This window comes from Ochotona curzoniae, unplaced genomic scaffold (assembly GCF_017591425.1).
Source record: "Ochotona curzoniae isolate NIBS_2020 unplaced genomic scaffold, NIBS_Ocur_1.0 scaffold_4505, whole genome shotgun sequence".
Lineage (NCBI taxonomy): Eukaryota > Metazoa > Chordata > Mammalia > Lagomorpha > Ochotonidae > Ochotona > Ochotona curzoniae.
Genome location: NW_024467118.1, coordinates 24,865,732 through 24,882,849, shown reverse-complemented (window position 1 = coordinate 24,882,849; position 17,118 = coordinate 24,865,732). Strand labels below are relative to the sequence as shown.

At 47.7% G+C, this 17,118-nt stretch overlaps 1 protein-coding gene across 1 annotated transcript in view; it reads right to left on the bottom strand.

The window, feature by feature from the left end:
• The window catches only part of LIMCH1 (LIM and calponin homology domains 1), a 319,661-nt gene extending 303,010 nt beyond the window's left edge, over positions 1-16,651 (bottom strand). Inside the window, 1 exon segment of the mRNA XM_040966033.1 lies at positions 16,354-16,651. The gene's annotated coding sequence lies outside the window, so the exon portion shown is untranslated.
• Positions 16,652-17,118: the final 467 nt, after the last annotated feature.

The window sequence follows — 17,118 nt, the reverse complement described above, 5'->3', positions numbered from 1 at the left end:
GGGAAACATGATATGGAAGAAGCTATTTGAATGCTGATACTTTCATTTCTAACATTTCTTAAAGTTTCTGCTCTAGAATTCAGTGTAAAGGGCAACTCAAAGTTTGTGGAGAATTGCAATTAAAAGGATTATATTGTTGCAAAAAACCAAAAAGCTTTTGAAATTCATGCACAGTCGATTTGCAATGCTCATCTTGCATAAATTTTTTTAAGTCTTCTCATATACTGGGAAAAAGGAGAGTTGAAGTACCCATAATAGATCTTTCTTATTTTTAATTTTTTAGCAACAGTTCAAATATTAGTCCAGCTCATTCGATCTTATTGCTATACCTAATAAATAGAACCAATGAGATGTGGTAGATTGAGCATGTGATATGCAACAATAGCTCTAAAAATGGCACTTTTCTAGTCTTATAAAAATAGGAATAGAATAAAATTATAGGAATAAAACAATCTGTGATTTCTGAACCACTCTCAGATTATAATTTTACGCTCATTTCAAGAAGTAGCCACTCTTCTGAATTCATTTTCATTATTTCCTTCCTTTCTTTACTATCCATGTATGTGTTCTTATCAATCACCACATTTTAATGAAAATGTTCAGAATAATTGCTGGGGACATCCACTCCCCAAGTTCTTCTGCTGGAAATAGCCAGACTTTACTTAAGAGAATTGACTACTTTCCTGTTGGGTAACAACCAGGATCTTCAGTAGAGATGGACCAGGTTGGAATCTGACTAGTTAAGCTAATCAACCCACCTATGGCCCTGGCCATCACCAATGAGGTTCCTCTTTCTTGGCTCAGAGGATGTGAAGCAAGTATGACAGCCAGCGTTGCTTTTTCCCAGGCAGTACTCAGTGACAAAGCCTGGAGCTAGAAAGCCGGAACACAACCCCATACTGTGCACAGCACTGCGGTAAGGCCAAAAGCATCTGGTTCCTTACAGCTATCACTGAGCTGCTGAATTCATGCTGTCTCAGGGATGGATCTATCACCAGGCCATTTGCGAGCCAACAAACCAGGTATTTACCTAAAGCCAATTTGAGTTGGATTGCTATGACTTGCCACCCTTAGAACATAACTAAAACACACACCAAGTTTGAATGAGAAAATTATTCAATAAATATACCACTTGTAAAATCATATCAATGGTAAATAAATGTGTAAATAGATCTTGCAACTCGCAGCTATTGCTGGAAGTTAAATGTACTCTATCACGTCAGAGCAATGCCAGGGTTCATCATGCCACATAAGTATCAAAGTGCCTATGTATGTTCAAAAATGAGGCTCAAGAAACCTCTCTGCCACCGTGGTGACAGTAATGTCAAGGAGCATACCAGGTTAGAATTAATTCAGAGGTAATTTTAAAATATTACGATCATGTGTTAAGCCAACACTGGCCTCCAACTTCCCTAACTTGTCTTCCAAGCACAACTCTTCAATATCATTCCTCATTATCAATAGCCTTCCAGGACACCCCTATGGGAAGCCCCTGGTGTACCCCATCATACAGGGAAGGGTGTCTGACTGCATCAATCAGTAGATCAGCTCTGCCATCTGTTTATGTGACCTTTGGCCACTGTACTATGCATCATGGGATTAATGACAGTTTGTGTTTAACCCAAAGAATGACTGACAACAGGGCCTTCTATAACATAAGCCCCCACCAATGTTATCTGTGATTGAATTTTGTTTCTCCTGAGCTGTGGACGTCGCAGGGAATTTGGAGCAGATATATTCCATGCTGTCCACGAGGCTCCCCGCCTTCTGCATAAGGATGAACAGCCTCACCGTTGCTTGTGCTCACTTCACCCACACCTCTTCAGGCTGACTCCCAGCACTCCTGCCTTCCTCATCTCCCTTAGCTCTCCCCTGAAGTCTATGCACCCTGGAGCCTCCACCGAGAATGTGACTTCCTGCCCAGCTGTGAATACCCAACCCTTTCTCCTCCTTCGGGTCTCAGTCTAAACAGTACTTCCTGGAGGAGGCTTCCCCACGATTCCTAAGACCCAAGAAAACCCTGAGCCCTTGCATTCCATGCAACCTGCTTGCAGCCAGCATCAGACCTCTGCATTCTGGGTCTGTCTTTCCAGGCAAAATAAAAACCTCATCAGGGCAAGGGACATGCTCATCTCATATACTTCTGTCCCCAAAATACACTCCTTAATATACACTGAATGCTGACACAATTGGCTAACACCCCAAGACCGGTGCTGAGAGACCCCGATGCATCAGCTGTGAGAACACATGCCTGAGGGACAAGGTCTTCCAAACAAAATGCCACTCTGAAGTCCCAGCATCATTTCCAACTCACCTTCCAGGAACTTCTCACTCACAAGAAATAACTCCTTGGGGTTCTCTTGGAGAGAAGAATGCTGTTTTAAGCGCAAAACTCAAAAAAAAGTCCCAGGGGGAAAGGCAATATTTCACCACCTGCTCCAAAAATACTACAAGTTTCTCCTGGGAATGTCAACCAAAGTCTGTAAACACACAGCAGAAAATGACAAGTCCCTAAAAACACTCTGCGTGAATGAAGGTCCCAGACCCCTGCATCAAGAAACTGCTGGTATTGTTTTATACATCTGTGTGCAGGAGCATGTAAGTAATATTGCCCACAAAAAAATACTAACATCCATGTATTTCTCAAAGAAAACAACATTCACATCACTACAAACTGCCAATAATGTCTCCAACCAAGACAAACCTCCCAAACCTTGGTGTTCTACAAAACCACACACTAAGACAACAGGGCTTATGGAAAAGACAGCATTGGACAGAAGACTGAAGCCCCATTCAACTTTATCATCAGAACACCAGCAAAAACAATAGAACACTGAAAACTGTTCACACAGATGAAAAAAAGAAGTTTTCTGTGTGAGTCTACCCAACAAAAGAGGGGGTGAGCAGAAAATACAAGGGAGGGTGTGAGGCCACACTGAAGCAGTTCTACTATGAAGAAGAAAATGTAGAAAGATCTGGGGAGACCAGATTTTGGGGTGATCACCATGCTAGTTTGCTGTGTTCACCTCTACTGGCCTGTTTTACTTTCAACTACTGCTATTTGGTGGTGCGAAATAGCAAAGCACCCCTAAAACCCTCCCATGAACAATGTATCATTCCCACCTTTATCAATTGCCTATGCAATCAATCACATTGCAGAAACATACACGACTTCTCCCCATGGTGCGCTATACACACAGGAATGCATAGTAGAAGTGTAGCAGAAATAAGCATGCCCATAGCTGGAAACAGAGAGAGGTATGTCCCAGTGCATACAGTGCAGGGATGGACTCGCAGCAAAACAGCTGAGAATCTCCTACATTGCTGGGAGACACCTCAGGGGAAGCATGATAGACTTGTGAAAATTCACAAAAATCATCCATTATAAGACTGGAGTGGGGAACGGGCAGGGAGGGGAGGGAGCTTGGGAGGATGAAGGGAGACCCCAGTGCCTACTCAGCCGTGTCAAAATAATCCAAAAAAAAAAAGAAGAAGAAGAAGAAGAAAGGAACATACATGATAGCAGAACCTGCTGTAGTTGCTCAAAAGACCAGGCCCATGCCAGGTGAGTGTTCTGAGAAGGGAGCTACATGGACAGATGAAGGCTAAGAGGGGGACCACTGGGAAGGCACCATCTGGGGAGCACTCAGGAGCCACATGGGATCGCAGTGTTGTCGAGCCTGCCCGCCAGTCTTAACAGGAATGAAAATTCCTGAATCCGGCACAACAGAGCCTTGCACTGGGGCAGGGGAGAGTAGATCCCTAAAAGACACATGTACTGAGCAGGATACCAGATGCCTGGCAAGGAGTCACAGGGGTCACAAGAGCCTTCCTTCCCTTCACCAACCACCCTGTTTGCTCTGTATCTCAGTATCCAGGTCTACTGGAATCCAGAGCAGGAGCCAGGACCCAGTCAAGGGAAAGCAGATGGAAGAAGGATGGGATCATAATGGGAGTAAAAGACAGTTCAACCTGTTGGCTATGGTTCTTGCTTCCGCATAACAGCTTTTGGTCAGAGCTTTAACCGCACTCCTGACAGTACTTTCTTTCTTAAAAACACTGAAAGGGCTCCAATGTCAAACGATGTGCTTGGGATACAAAGGCTTAGAACTGTTTCCTAGCAACCCACAGTACTGTTTCCCCAGAGGATAAGCCACAGCAGCAGCGTACACAGAGGAGGGATGAGAAGGAAGTAGAGAAGGTGTTCCATTGGCTCACTCCCCAGATGGCTGTAACAGGACAGGCTGTAAGCCCCAAGCCAGAACTTACATCCAGGTCTCCCAAGTAAAGGTAGAGGTTCAAAGACTTAGGCCATTTTCCACTGCTTTTCCAGGCACACTAGCAAGGAGGAACTAGATTGGAATTAGAAAGCTAAGACTTGAACCAACGCCCATATGGGATACTGACATGACAGGTGGTGAATTAATTCACTATGCCACAATACCAGCCTCTCTTTCATTTCTAAAGGATCCCAAATGAAAACTCTGGAAGTGCCCAGTTTGTTTGCCAGCTACAAGTCTCAACTCTAGATTCCTGCCACTATGAACTTGGCTTGACTATTTGAGTCTCTGTCTTCATGTGAGAGACCCAGTTTGAGTTTCTGACTCCAGGCTCCGACCTGGCCCAGACCTAGCTGCCATGAATTAGGAGGTGGGAACTCTCTTATCTGTCTCTCAACTAATTTTTTTTTAATTTTAACACTTATGGATAATGAAATTTTAAAGGCTAGTTGATTTTCCTGCAGAAAATTGAAAAACCACGTCTAGAAGGATCTTCAAAGCTTATGGACAATTCATATTATCTTTTAAAAAACACATGGAAGTTTTGGCATCCAAATAAACATATTTTTAAATTCTATCTCCCCGTGAACTTTCTGAAGTGCCCTCTCGAAGCACCTGTCATGATGGACACAGCAGAATACGGCTGTCATCAGTCCAAGCTCTGGCTCCAATCCCAGCTCTGTCACTGACTGTGTAGCTCAGACAAATCAATAGACCCTCCCGTGCTCCATATTCCCATGCGTGAAACAGGGGCAAATGGTGCTTAGCCAAGAAGCACCTTATGGGCCAGCACTGTCCCAGGCATGGGTGTGACACATATCATATCATTAACTCGTCAGTACCTACGCCAGCCCTAGCCTTCCACCATGCTCTGAAAGAGTGCATGCTGCTATTATCTTTGTATCTGGCACCAAACTAGCCACGTTATCACATTCCACCAACTCTTGAAACATGATGAATCAGGCCTTCCACTTGGCTCTGACCCCTCCTCCTATTTATGACATCTTGCAAGGTTCCAACAGCAATAGGCAGCAGCCACATCTGTTGGTTGATGACAACACTCAATTCCACAGGCTACTCTCGTTCACTCACCCTAGGGAAGGTGAAGAGGATGCTATTTCTCGGTGTCACTGGTCATGATAATTAATGGCCACATTTCTGAATTGTTTAAGAATCTCAGCCACAGCTCAATGTGTTCATGGGCTTTGATTCTAACTTTCAAAATGCCATCTAATCTACCTATCCAATAAGAACCACACTAAAAGTGTTTCAGCACTTATCTTGTTTCAAGCACCCCATAATTGGAAGTAGTCTAACCTTCCTTCTAAATGGAGAAAAGCTAGCCTCCTGCAACAGGGAAGGCACGGGAGCTTGAGCATTTGTTTTGAGGCAGGGAAAGGTGAGGACAGCCAAATGCAGAGGAATATTTGAAGAAGAAGTGCTTACTCCAGTTCTGCAGCCAGCAATTCCAAGTTCAATGAGCCCTACCCTGTGTAACCTGAGGGAGGTTGGCTAGCCCAGGTAATTCCTTCAGCTGATATCACCTGTGAAAGGGCCAACTGAGCAGCCATTATCCAAATGTCCAATCACTGACTGTCTCCAGGCAACGAGTGGATAAACTACTTTTTATAATCACTCTAAAAAAAACCTACAAAACCCTTTGCTTCCTGTCAGGCCAGCAACAGAGTCTATTTTCTCTGCCACTGCCAAATTCAAGCTCCAGTCAGGTGGCTGCCACTGGGCCCAGACTCACCAAGCAATGTTGCAGCTAAAGGTGATGCGGTAGGGGCCACACTAGGAGCAAAAGGCTAAGCTCCAGTCCTTGGGCACAGGAGCTCCGAGCTTATCAAAGAAGGTAACTCTTGTACAGCAAAATACTCACAACAGGGAAATAGATGACAACACAGGGACAAGCGTACACAGAGAAGGAAAAGATTCTTAGGCTTAGAGGAATCAAAGCTGTTCATTGAAGCTCTCTCCAGAGGCTTTTTCCCTGGGGAATTGAAGAAGGGGCCTTCCAGAGTGCCCCAATCCCAACAGCTATTTCCCCCAGCCTCCTGAACAACAGGATTCAGTCCAGCCTCTGGGCATTACGTGGCCTGCATAAAAAGATCCTTCTCTAGGGGCCCCTCTCTTGGCCCCTCCAAGCAGAAGTAGCCATGTCACAAAGTCTGGGCAACAAAATAGAAGTTGACTGCCAAGAAAAAACTTACTAGAAGGTAAGAGTACACTCTTAATTTTCCCTTCCTCCAGGCTGCTTCCTGCAAAGAGGCTGTAAGGATGCATCTCTGGCAGCCATGCTGGACTGTAATGAAGCATGGGGTGGGCAATGGGTCAAAAAGTGATGGGTTCAATTGCTGGAAGACACTTCACTCACAGACCTCCAGAACTGACCACGTATGAGGTTTCCCAAATGGCACTCAACTTGGTTAACCCATAAAGTCCCCTAAAGCCCAAGGACATCCACAACATCTCACATGAAATTGCATTGTTGGGTCACTGAAAGCAAGCAGATGTCTTGTAGGGGTGTCTTCCACAGCCCCTATGTTGTCCAAGAATTTTGATCCCAGGGTCATAGTCCAAACAGAAACCTCAAAGTCCTCTCTGCCACTCTTATCAGAAGGGTCTCTACGTTATCCATGCCTTTGGTGTTAAGGCACAGAGGAATGGCTCCAGGAATGTTCTAGAACTTAACCTTCAGCTCCTTCTCTCTCTCTCTCTCTCTCTCTCACACACACACACACACACCTTCAACACACACACCTTCAACACACCTGCACATCGTAAGAGCACTTATAACTACCTTGATTCAAAGCATATTCATAACACAAGTGTGTGTTTCATGTTCGCTCTAGTTACTTTCAAAACTAGCATCGATTTAATTCTCCGATTACAATCTCTCAATGGTCTTTGTGTAATTATTACTTTATTTTTTTAAGATTTTATTTTATTTACTTGAAAAGGTTACAGGCACAGGAGACAAAGATAATTTTTCCATCTGCTTGTTCACGCTCCCAAATGATGACAACAGCTGGGGCTGGATGAACCAGGCCAAAGCCAAGAGTCAGCAGCCTCCTCCACATCACCATGTGGGTACCGGGGGTCCAAGCACTTGGGCCATCTTCTGCTGTCTTCCCAGGAGCATGAGCAGAATGCTGGGTCAGAAGTGGATCAGCTTGGGACTCAAACGGGCAGCCCAACGGAATGCTGACGTCATAAGATAACAACATTATCCACTGAGCTCCAGCACTGGTCCCTCATCATGACTTCCACAGAGTCCTCGTCTACGTAAACAGCACTTTTCTTTGGGTGGATGTGTGGCACGACGATTAGGACACTCTTGAGATACCCTTGTTGCCAGGTTCAAGTCCTAGCTCTGCTTCCTTCTAACGTACACGCTGGGAGGCAGCAAACAATGGCTTGTATATCCGGGTCCCTGCCACCCATGTGGAGACCTGGGCGGAGTTCCTGGTTCCTGCCTATTTCAGGCACATGGGGGATTAAACACTGGATGGAAGTTCTCTCTCCTAACACATCACCCTACTCAATCAGTCATTCGGTCAGTCAGTCAATTGATATAATGGTACTAATAGAGACATACGTCTTTAAACAGAGCACGTTTCTCTCATCACCTTGCCCCCTTCTCCAGGCAAGTATCCCAGCTCTCAAAGACACATTTACCACCCTCTTTCACAGTCCCACCCTCACTACATTGTGCATTTCATGAGAGATCATGTTTATTTTGTTTAGCACCTAGTCCTGGCTGCTTGCATGAAGCTTAACACAACATTCAATAAACATTTTTCAGGAAAGGAATTTTAAAAGCACGCTTTTACACATTAGTGCTCGTTTTGACCACTGCTTATCCTGAAGAAAACTTATGAGCAAGTGATAGCTAAGCTAAAGGAAAATTACCTTTAAATGAAAATTTTCATGCTCTAAACCAGTTCTCTGAGCTATCATTTGATTTCAATAAGAATACTCAATTAAAAAAAAAACTTGGAATTACTTAAAATATCATGTGAAAAGTATTTCCTAGGAGAAGAAAAGAAAAGATGATGTCCTCTACACAGTAAATATAATTTCAGTTCCTCACTTGGTACAGCTCACTTGGTGAAACACAAAGCTAAGACTTTTTTTTCCATGTTGGGATATGGAAAAGAAAAAGCCGCAAGCTCTTCTGCCCTTGACCTTTATTGAAAAACCAAGTGAAGGTTCTTGACAAGGCCTCCTGCAGGGTTATTTAGGGATGGATGGGTGGGGTAGATTCTTCACTTTGAAGGTTGACCAGCCAGTTGGTCTGCATCCTGCTCTAACTACACCAGAGTTGGCATCCCAGGCAGGGCACAGGGTGCAGGGCAGTGGGAACACAGTGCTTTCCAAGCCTAGCCAACAGCTGGTCCATATGGCTCAGCAAAAACAAGGAGGCAGGTTTTGTTTTTTGGGTTTTGTTTTACCATGTAAGTTTAATGGTAAAGGTGTCAGTGAAGCCAGTCCTTAGGTGCATGTTATACATCTACGTCATCCTGTTTTTTCCCCTGATGCCAAAGATAATTCCCTGAAATTCCATGCCTAGCCCATTAGGGCTAGACACATGAGGATATCTTTTTGTTTTCAACACCACACAGAGGGAATTGTACCAAAGTAGAACTAAATCCCATGACGTCATTCCTCCTTGCCAGAGACATAATCTCTTACATCCAGGCAGTCTTTCCAGTGTTCCGTCATTCTTTTTTTTTACATACTATTTTCCCCTATATTACCTAGTAACCCACTGATTTATGGTATCACTTCCAAGCAATGCAATTATCCTGTCCTTCCTTCATTAATTAGACGGAAGTCAACCTTCCCCACTCCGCTATCATTCCCCCCAAACACAATCCTATTTAATATTTTTCTTTAGACTCAATTGTAAAACCACACTAAAACACACATATGTGTTGTTTGGAACAAATATGGAAGAAAAATAACAAGTTCTAATGTCATTTTTTTTTTTTACAATTACAGCACAGAGAATTGGGCTTAAAAAGAAAATGTGTTCCAAGGAGAGTAGTAGAATCGTTTAGAACAAAGCCATCCAGTGCCAACTGATTCTGTTCTCAAACATGAAGATAGAGGCTAAAACATAAAACAATGAAGGTTGGAAGGTGACAGGGATTTCAGTTACCAGCCAAGATTCCCAGAAGCTACAGAGCTGCCCCCTCCAAGCTCTTCAGCCGTCAGGAGAAACCTGGCTGCTGGCAGGAGAAGCTGCCAATCTTGCTCAGAAGGAACTACCTCTTGGCTGAACTCAACGACAACATTGTTCCAGTTGAAATCTTGTCCAGACAGGAGCCTTCTCAGGTAGAAGTGAGGGTGGCAAAGACCTCACATTGGTGTGCCAACAGCCTATAGTCAGAGCCAGGAGCTGGGAACTCAATCCAGGTCTCCCATGTGGCTGGCAGGAGCCCAATGACTTCAGTCAGTCACCACCTGCCTCCCAGAGTCTTCATCAAAGGGAAAGTGGATTCAGGAACCAGAGCTGATACACAAACCCAGGTACTCCAGTGTGGGACATGGGCATATGAATGGCAAGGCCAAATGTCTGAGCATCCACTAGCATATGTTGAAAGCAAAATGGACCCTGCACTCATTGATACACACATTGTTAGGAATTTTCACCACAAACCCAAACATCAGACACCATGAATCACACAGGAGGTCTTTATGGAGCAGAGGAAGGTGGCCAAGGGAATAAATGGAAGAGAACAGAGGGAGAGAAAGCACTGGGAACATGCTTTTATGGCCAAGGGGTGGGTATTGGAAGTACAGGCCGTGGGGGATTGATGGATAGGGCTATAGGCAAGCACCAGGGATACAGGACTCAAGGGATTGGTGGGTAGGGTTACAAGGTTACAGCAGACTGGTGGAGAACAGGGCTACAAGGTAACAGCAGATTGGTGGAGAACAAAATTTGAACCTAAACGGTACGAAACTTAAAAAAGCAACTTACGGAAACTGAGATCTAAAGGAAGCAAATACCTAAAGTGGCACCAGCTCTAAAATGGCAGGGGTCGTATCCAATTTCTGGGCTGATACTTGAGCCACTCCCCCACAGAAACAGATCAAGCATTGCAAATAAATTTATAACAAGGAAACTATGTTAACTAACAAGCTTCAAAACTTTAAAATGTAATGATGTACCCAACTGTCATTTGTCCTAATAAAACTTGGGTGGAGAAGTTGGGGTCTGCAGCAGGACACAGAAAGTACATGTCCATAACTCTGGAATATACACAGCCCCAGTGCCCGGCTCCACCTTCTGAACACCAGGCCGGAAAGCAGCAAGCAGAGGGGAGGGGCTGAGTCTGCACAGACCTACAGAAGCCCCACCTCCAAGGAACACTGAGTGCTCTGTCCAATGGACAGGAACATAGCTGAAAGGCAGCAAACTTTGGGGAAAGGAAAGGCTGAGGATTCCCAACTGCTGATACCCACATCCTGCCCCAGTGTAGGGGAGGGAAGAGGCAGGCTAAAGGGGACCTCGACACAGTCCCCAAAACAGATAAGCTTAGTCCTAACAGGGAAAGCCATTCATGATCCTGAATGTGGGAAGCAATATGAAGAATCAGATAACAAAGGCAGTGACATCAGACAGCCTGGATTGGAAGACTGACTTTAATCATTATCAACTAGATGATCCTGGACAACCAACCTGACTCCCAGAAGCCCCAATTTCTTCAACTGCAAATTTGCCCATCTGTTCATTAGCATTAAGAAAGATGCTTTGAATTAATGTTCTAGCTGAGACACTTACTTGGGACATTGGACAAGATATTAAGTCTCAGAGCTTTATGGGCCCCATGTCTAAATGGAGGAGAATAGTACTTATTTACAAAATATCAGTTCATACATATATATTTGTCCAAAGCCAACACCTAGTGAGCATTCAGATACTGGCTTTAATCAACAGTAGTAGCATTACAGAAATTGCCATTACAATTATTTTATTATTCTCTGCCTATGCTGCCATTAAGTTTCAGAATGGTCTAAAGCAATAATAATAATAATAATAATTTAAAAAATAAAAAAGAGCTTACAGGCCAATTTCCAGCAGTTTCCAGTTCTCCAAGAGCTGCCTAGGTCCACCTAGCACTGACTGCCACCCATAGAATCAAGGCCAGATGTCTGCATCATGGTTCCATTGTCCACCATCAGTAGAAAGCCAGGGCCTGGGAACATGTGCCTCACCCTAACCCTCCCTGGTAGCCAGTGCTCAGCCTGCCCATTAGGAGTTTGTTTGATGCAATCGGTCTCCAGGGAGATGCTGGAGCAAGAAGTGCCAGCTCCACCTCCCACTTCACTTCCCTTTTCCCCAAATCTGTGGGGCCTCACTGTTCTCCTACCAAGTGACAGCATTTTGTGTCATAGCAGCCTTGTATACAAACAAGCCAGACTATTTAAATGTCATGGTGAGAAAGATGCTGCCTACTCTGATTTACATATCCATTCAGACCACCACTCTTTTCTTGATCCAGCCAGAAAGGTTTCGCTTCCTCTTCCTCAGCTCTCCATCCAGAGCTGGAAGAGTATTGCCACATTAAATCTTTATTGAATGAAAATACGTAAGAGTCACCAAGTCCCTACAGAGACAGAAAATTAGAATGCTTATATAACTTCCAGCATGACATCACCAATGTCATATATTACTGGCCACTGAATGCTAGGGCACCTTAAAGGTCATTCATAAATTGTCCCCACCGCCAAACAATACAACATCTTTCAGTTTTGGCAATCTACAGTCTCCTCAGTTTCTTTCATCTTCAGATTCAGGTCCCAGACAAACAAAAAAACAACTCTACGTGGGCAGGTGGGAATGCAGAAAAATGACAAATCGATCCCCACCAGCCCCAGTTCCCACTCACATGGAAAATGGATTAGGTCACAAAAGAAGATTGTCTTTCTCACCAGGCCCCATGGGCAGGCTGTGATGAAAGTTAAAGGAGTCCAGGAACTTCTCAAATTGAGAAGCAAAACTGAGTTAAGTTGGAATTTCCAGTCCCTCCCCAAGGCCAGGCAACCTATTCCAAATCACAACTGCAACCAAGTTGAGAGGACATCTGCTCCTCCAGAAAGTATTTGGCATAGCAGAACTACAGATTAAAGCAGATAAATATTGTGCTGGGTGGACAGGAAAAGAGGAAGGAACAACCAGGAAAATTAGAATCCCTCATGTAAGGCAATAAACTTCATCAGACTAAAAAAACAAAAAGAAGTGATAGGAGTAAGAAGAATCAACTGCATAATTCATTTTTCTCAGCAAAAGTTGACACAACCTGAGTGAACAAAAACCCTACTGCACTGGAAATGAATATTTGGATATTCACCACTCACATGATTTAATATTGGCTTGTCTGCAAGAGAGGCACTGGACATTCGTTCTGCTTGGGATTTGGCAGCAAAGGCCATGCCTTAAACTTAAAAATCCAGCATCATCTTGAGGAATAAATGACTACATCTTGGTGGATTACCAGGATCATTTTGAGAGTAGATACTATGAGATTCGTTCTGATCCTGAAATCACCTTTAAAGTGAATTAAAGTAACAAGTTCCATCTACTGCCAGACCAGGTACCCACAGTTAATCAACTTAATAGGGCAAAATCAGTAAGTAGCATTTTCTACACTGGAAATGAAGGATTCTGAAAATTTTCTTTCAAAAAGCAGCCTTAGTTGCTACGTACAGTAGCAGAACCAACAATAGCCATACCAGTAGTAATAGTGACAATGGTAGGGATGGTATGTAAGGCAGAGTATTAGCAGGAGTGAATGGTGATGATGCACTAGTTACCCCTTACCCAGCACTTCCTAAGTACCGGGCCTTGTTGGGTGCATTTTAGATATTCACCTATTTAAACCTGACAGCACTCCCTTGATGCAGGTAAGTTATTATTAGCATTTGCTTTCAACAACATCTGTTTGTTACTGTTGTTCTTGTTAACAACTAGAGATGTCTTTCAAAAAAAAAGAAAGAAAGAAAGCACTTAGAACCAGAAGGGGAGAAAAGAGCTGCTTGATCAAGTCACCCCAGCTAGAAGTGTGACCTCCTTGGCTTGTGCTGTCTGTGCTGCTCCCAGACCTGATGAGTAAGGAACCTGGGAAGCAGTCAGTCCTGCTGCTGCCTGCTGGCGGCCAGAGTTAACACAGGCAGGTTAGCCTTTCCTCTCCGAACCCACAACAACCCACACTGCCTACTGGGAAGCAGTAGGGAAAGGACCAAGACCATGTACTTCTGAGCTGTCTTCTCCTGGTCCATGACCATAGCGAGCTCCCTGCCAGCTAAGGCAGAAGTTAGGGGGTGGGGTGACATGGGAGCCTTGTTCCCAGGCCACACTTCCTGCCCAGCAACACCGCCCTCAAACAGCCAAAGCTGCAGCTGAGAAATTCCTCACTAAGGAGTTAGGTCCGGGAGGCTGGATTCAGAATAAGTGTCTTACCCACCCCCAGTCCAAGGAAGCCAGAGGATCGAGGAGTGAGCTGAGTGAGCAGCCAAGTTTGTTTATTAACCTGCTGCACCCAAGGGAACAGTTTTCTGAAAGAGTGAAATTCCTGACTACTCAAAAGGTTGGGGGTGGGGGAGAGGAAAGCCAATGGGAAATTTAATCACTGGGCTGAACAAAAGGGGGAAAAAAAAGAAGAAGAAGAAGCAGCAGCTCCCAATGAGGCCTCTGGCAGAGACAATGGGCCCCTAATGGAGACCCAACTGTCTCCAGATAACGCTCTGGGGACTGGCACACACTCTACACTCCCTTACAGCTCCTCCAGGAGTGCAGAAATCCTTGTTCACGGGCCAGTGTGGGCACAGCCAATCCATTACGGCCCCAGGGAGCTCCAGGATTCGCCCAGTCTGCACACACGGCAGTCAACACACAGGGTTCCACGGAGGAGGAACCCTGGAGAAGAGAGGAAGGAAGATGGAGGTCTCTGTTCCCTGGAGCATACACCTTTCTACAGCATCTGCGAGGGGGAGAGAGACTCCTGTCTGCAGCGAAACCCAACTCCGCATTGGAAAGGAGAGAGGCAGCTTCAATAATGCACACGCGCACACACACTGTGCTGTGGGGCAGCCCAGCCCCAAAGCCACGCGCGCCCTGTTATACCTTAAACATGCTTTCTTTGGGCAGAAGAGGTAAAGCCCCAGGGATTCCGCCAAACTGGAAGCCCCTTCCCCCTGTTCTTCAGCCTGACAGTAAGGCTATCAGTCCGCACCTCATATTTGCAGTCAGTCAGCAATAAGTCATCACTTAAAACAGGCTGCAAATGTGGGCCGCAGGGACAGTTTCTAACTGCATCTAGATGTGAGCTGTACTGGAATCCACCAAGGTCAAAACCCACGCAGTCCTGCACTTCCGATATGTGCGCTGTCCTGTATGTGATGTATACCACCATACATCACACACTCACAACCCAGGAAATCGGGAACAAATCTCTCCCTCCCTCAAGAACAGGAAACCAACTCTGCTGTAGCACCCCCCCACCTCCTACCACGCCCAAAATCTCTCCAGAGAATTCTAAAGTTAAGCCAACTCTCGACCAAGTCCCTGTTAGAAAGGGCCCCAGTGAATCCCAGCTCAAGTGGGTTGCACTGCAGAGGCACCTGTCACCCAGTTCATCCCTTCCAAGCCACGTATAAAAAATCGAAAGCCACGATTTTTTTTTTTTACTCTGCCCCCAGCCACACGGCTGCAGTTCTCCACTGTATAGTCTAGAGTTGATTCTTCCGTTCCTGCACCCCCTATTTTAAGACTGTTGTTACTGAACTCTTGAGTAGCACTCGCTGGCCTGGGGCGGGTTACCCTTGGGGGTATTCAGGCTCCAGGTTGGAGCACTGAGGCAGCATGAAGAAAGGTTTGGACAGGGAGCTCATCGGGTTTACATCTGTTGTCTCTTCAGAGCTGGAAGCTCCCCCCAAAGCACCCACCCGGACCCAGAATAAGCATCCTGAGATCTGAGGGCCCAGAAAGAGGGGGATGGGGGCCAAGTAACAGCCCAAGCTGTGAGATGCACCATCATTGCCCTCATGACTTAGCGGCACACTTCCTGTCACCAGGAGTTAACGGCCGAACTTACCTTGCATCCCGCCTCAAGACAGAACCCCCCCCTCCCGCCCCGCGCTGAACCTTTGTTCAGACCACCCCCCCACACCAGACCCGCATTGAACAAAGGCTCCGGGCACCAGTGCCAGGAGGCGGCCACCGGCCCCCTCACGCTCCCCTGGGGGTGATCTGTCCCTGAGCGCAGGGCTTCCAAGCTGCCTCTCCAGAAAGACACCATGAATCAGAACAGCCTAGCGGGCGCTGCCCTAGCTGAGTCGGGCACCCCGGTGATTTCCCTGGCCCGTCCCAGCATCTTTTACACATGTGAAATATGCCAACCAGCCCGAGTCTTCTGGTGCCTCGAAGCCCACCCCGCCACCTCTGGCAAGGAGGGGGCTCTGCCGATGGCTGGCCGGCGTCAATGCGGCTGGCGCGCCCGCAGGTGGGTCGCGCAGGCTCCCCCAGGCCGGGTGCGCCGTGCGAGCCCCTCACACACCTGGCCTGGGGACCGGGAACAAGGCTAGAGGCTCCGTTGAGGACACGACCTGCAGGGAAGGGCGGGGAGGGAAGCCAAGCGGTGCCGTGAGGGACGCGGAGAGCACCCCCGCAATGCCGGGCCCGCAAGGACTCCGCCGCGGGCTCGCGCTACCAGCGGCTTGGCAGCAGCTTCGCTCGGCAGCGCCTGGAAGCGACACAAGCTGACTGTCAGGCCGGCGAGGATGGAGACGCCGGGGACGCGATCCTGCCCCTCAGGCGCACAGCGAAGACTGCAGCAGCGTCGCCCGTTCGCTGCCACCCTCGCCCGGGGACTGCACTGCCCAAGCGCCAGGTCAGTGCAGCTGGGCCGAAGCCCGGGCCGTTGACCCCGGGCTTGCGGGTGGAGGCAAACCGGGGGAGGCGAGGCCGGACCTGCAGCCGGGTGAGCACGCGCGGGTCACTGACTCCGAGCGGACGCCGGCCCCCGAAAGGGCCGCCTCAGCAGCCTCCGGCGGCACCTACCTCGATCCACTTCTGCGCCTCGGAGAAGGCGGGCTCGGGGGGCGGCTCCGGCTGCAGAGGCTGAAGAGCTTCCAGATCGAGCGCGGGACAAGCCATTTGCGAAGCCCCGCGTCCACTCGAGCGCTGGGCCGCCGGGATAAGGACGACGGCCACCGCCGCCGCCGCCGCCACCAGAGCGCGCTCCCCGCCCCTTCCCGCCCGGCCGGCCCGCCCTCCGCGCCTTCCCCGCCCGGCGCAGGTCCCCGAGCGGAGCCGCGCGCGCACTGCCCGCCGCCGCCGCTGGTGTTCGCCGCCGCCACCCGGGCTCGGCCGCGCAGCCAGTGCCGGGCGGGAGCGAGCGCGGAGGCGCGGGGAGCTCTCTTTTTCTCCCCAGCCCAGGAATGGCTGACGCCTAAAAATAAGCTGGGGGGCCCCGCTCTGGGTGTGCGTTTTCCTGTGGCTAGCTCACACTGGGTACGGGAGAGGGAGCCCGCCAGCCACCCCGCAGAGGGGCTGGGTCGGGCCTCACCTGGCAATGTGAGCCGCCGGAAGGACCGCACGCACCCCGGGGACGAGCAGGACCCCCGAGGACGGACGGGCACCTGCTGTCCCTCCCGAGCCACAGAGGGCCAAGAGGAGCATCCCCTGACTTGGCGCCAGGAAGTGTTCTGCACCCTGGTCCTAATGAAAGTGAAAAAGAAAAATTCCCGATGGGCGTTTTCCTCTCCAGGCCAGCTCCCAGGATGCTGGTCTGTGGATTCGTTCAGCTGGTGTTTAGCATACACC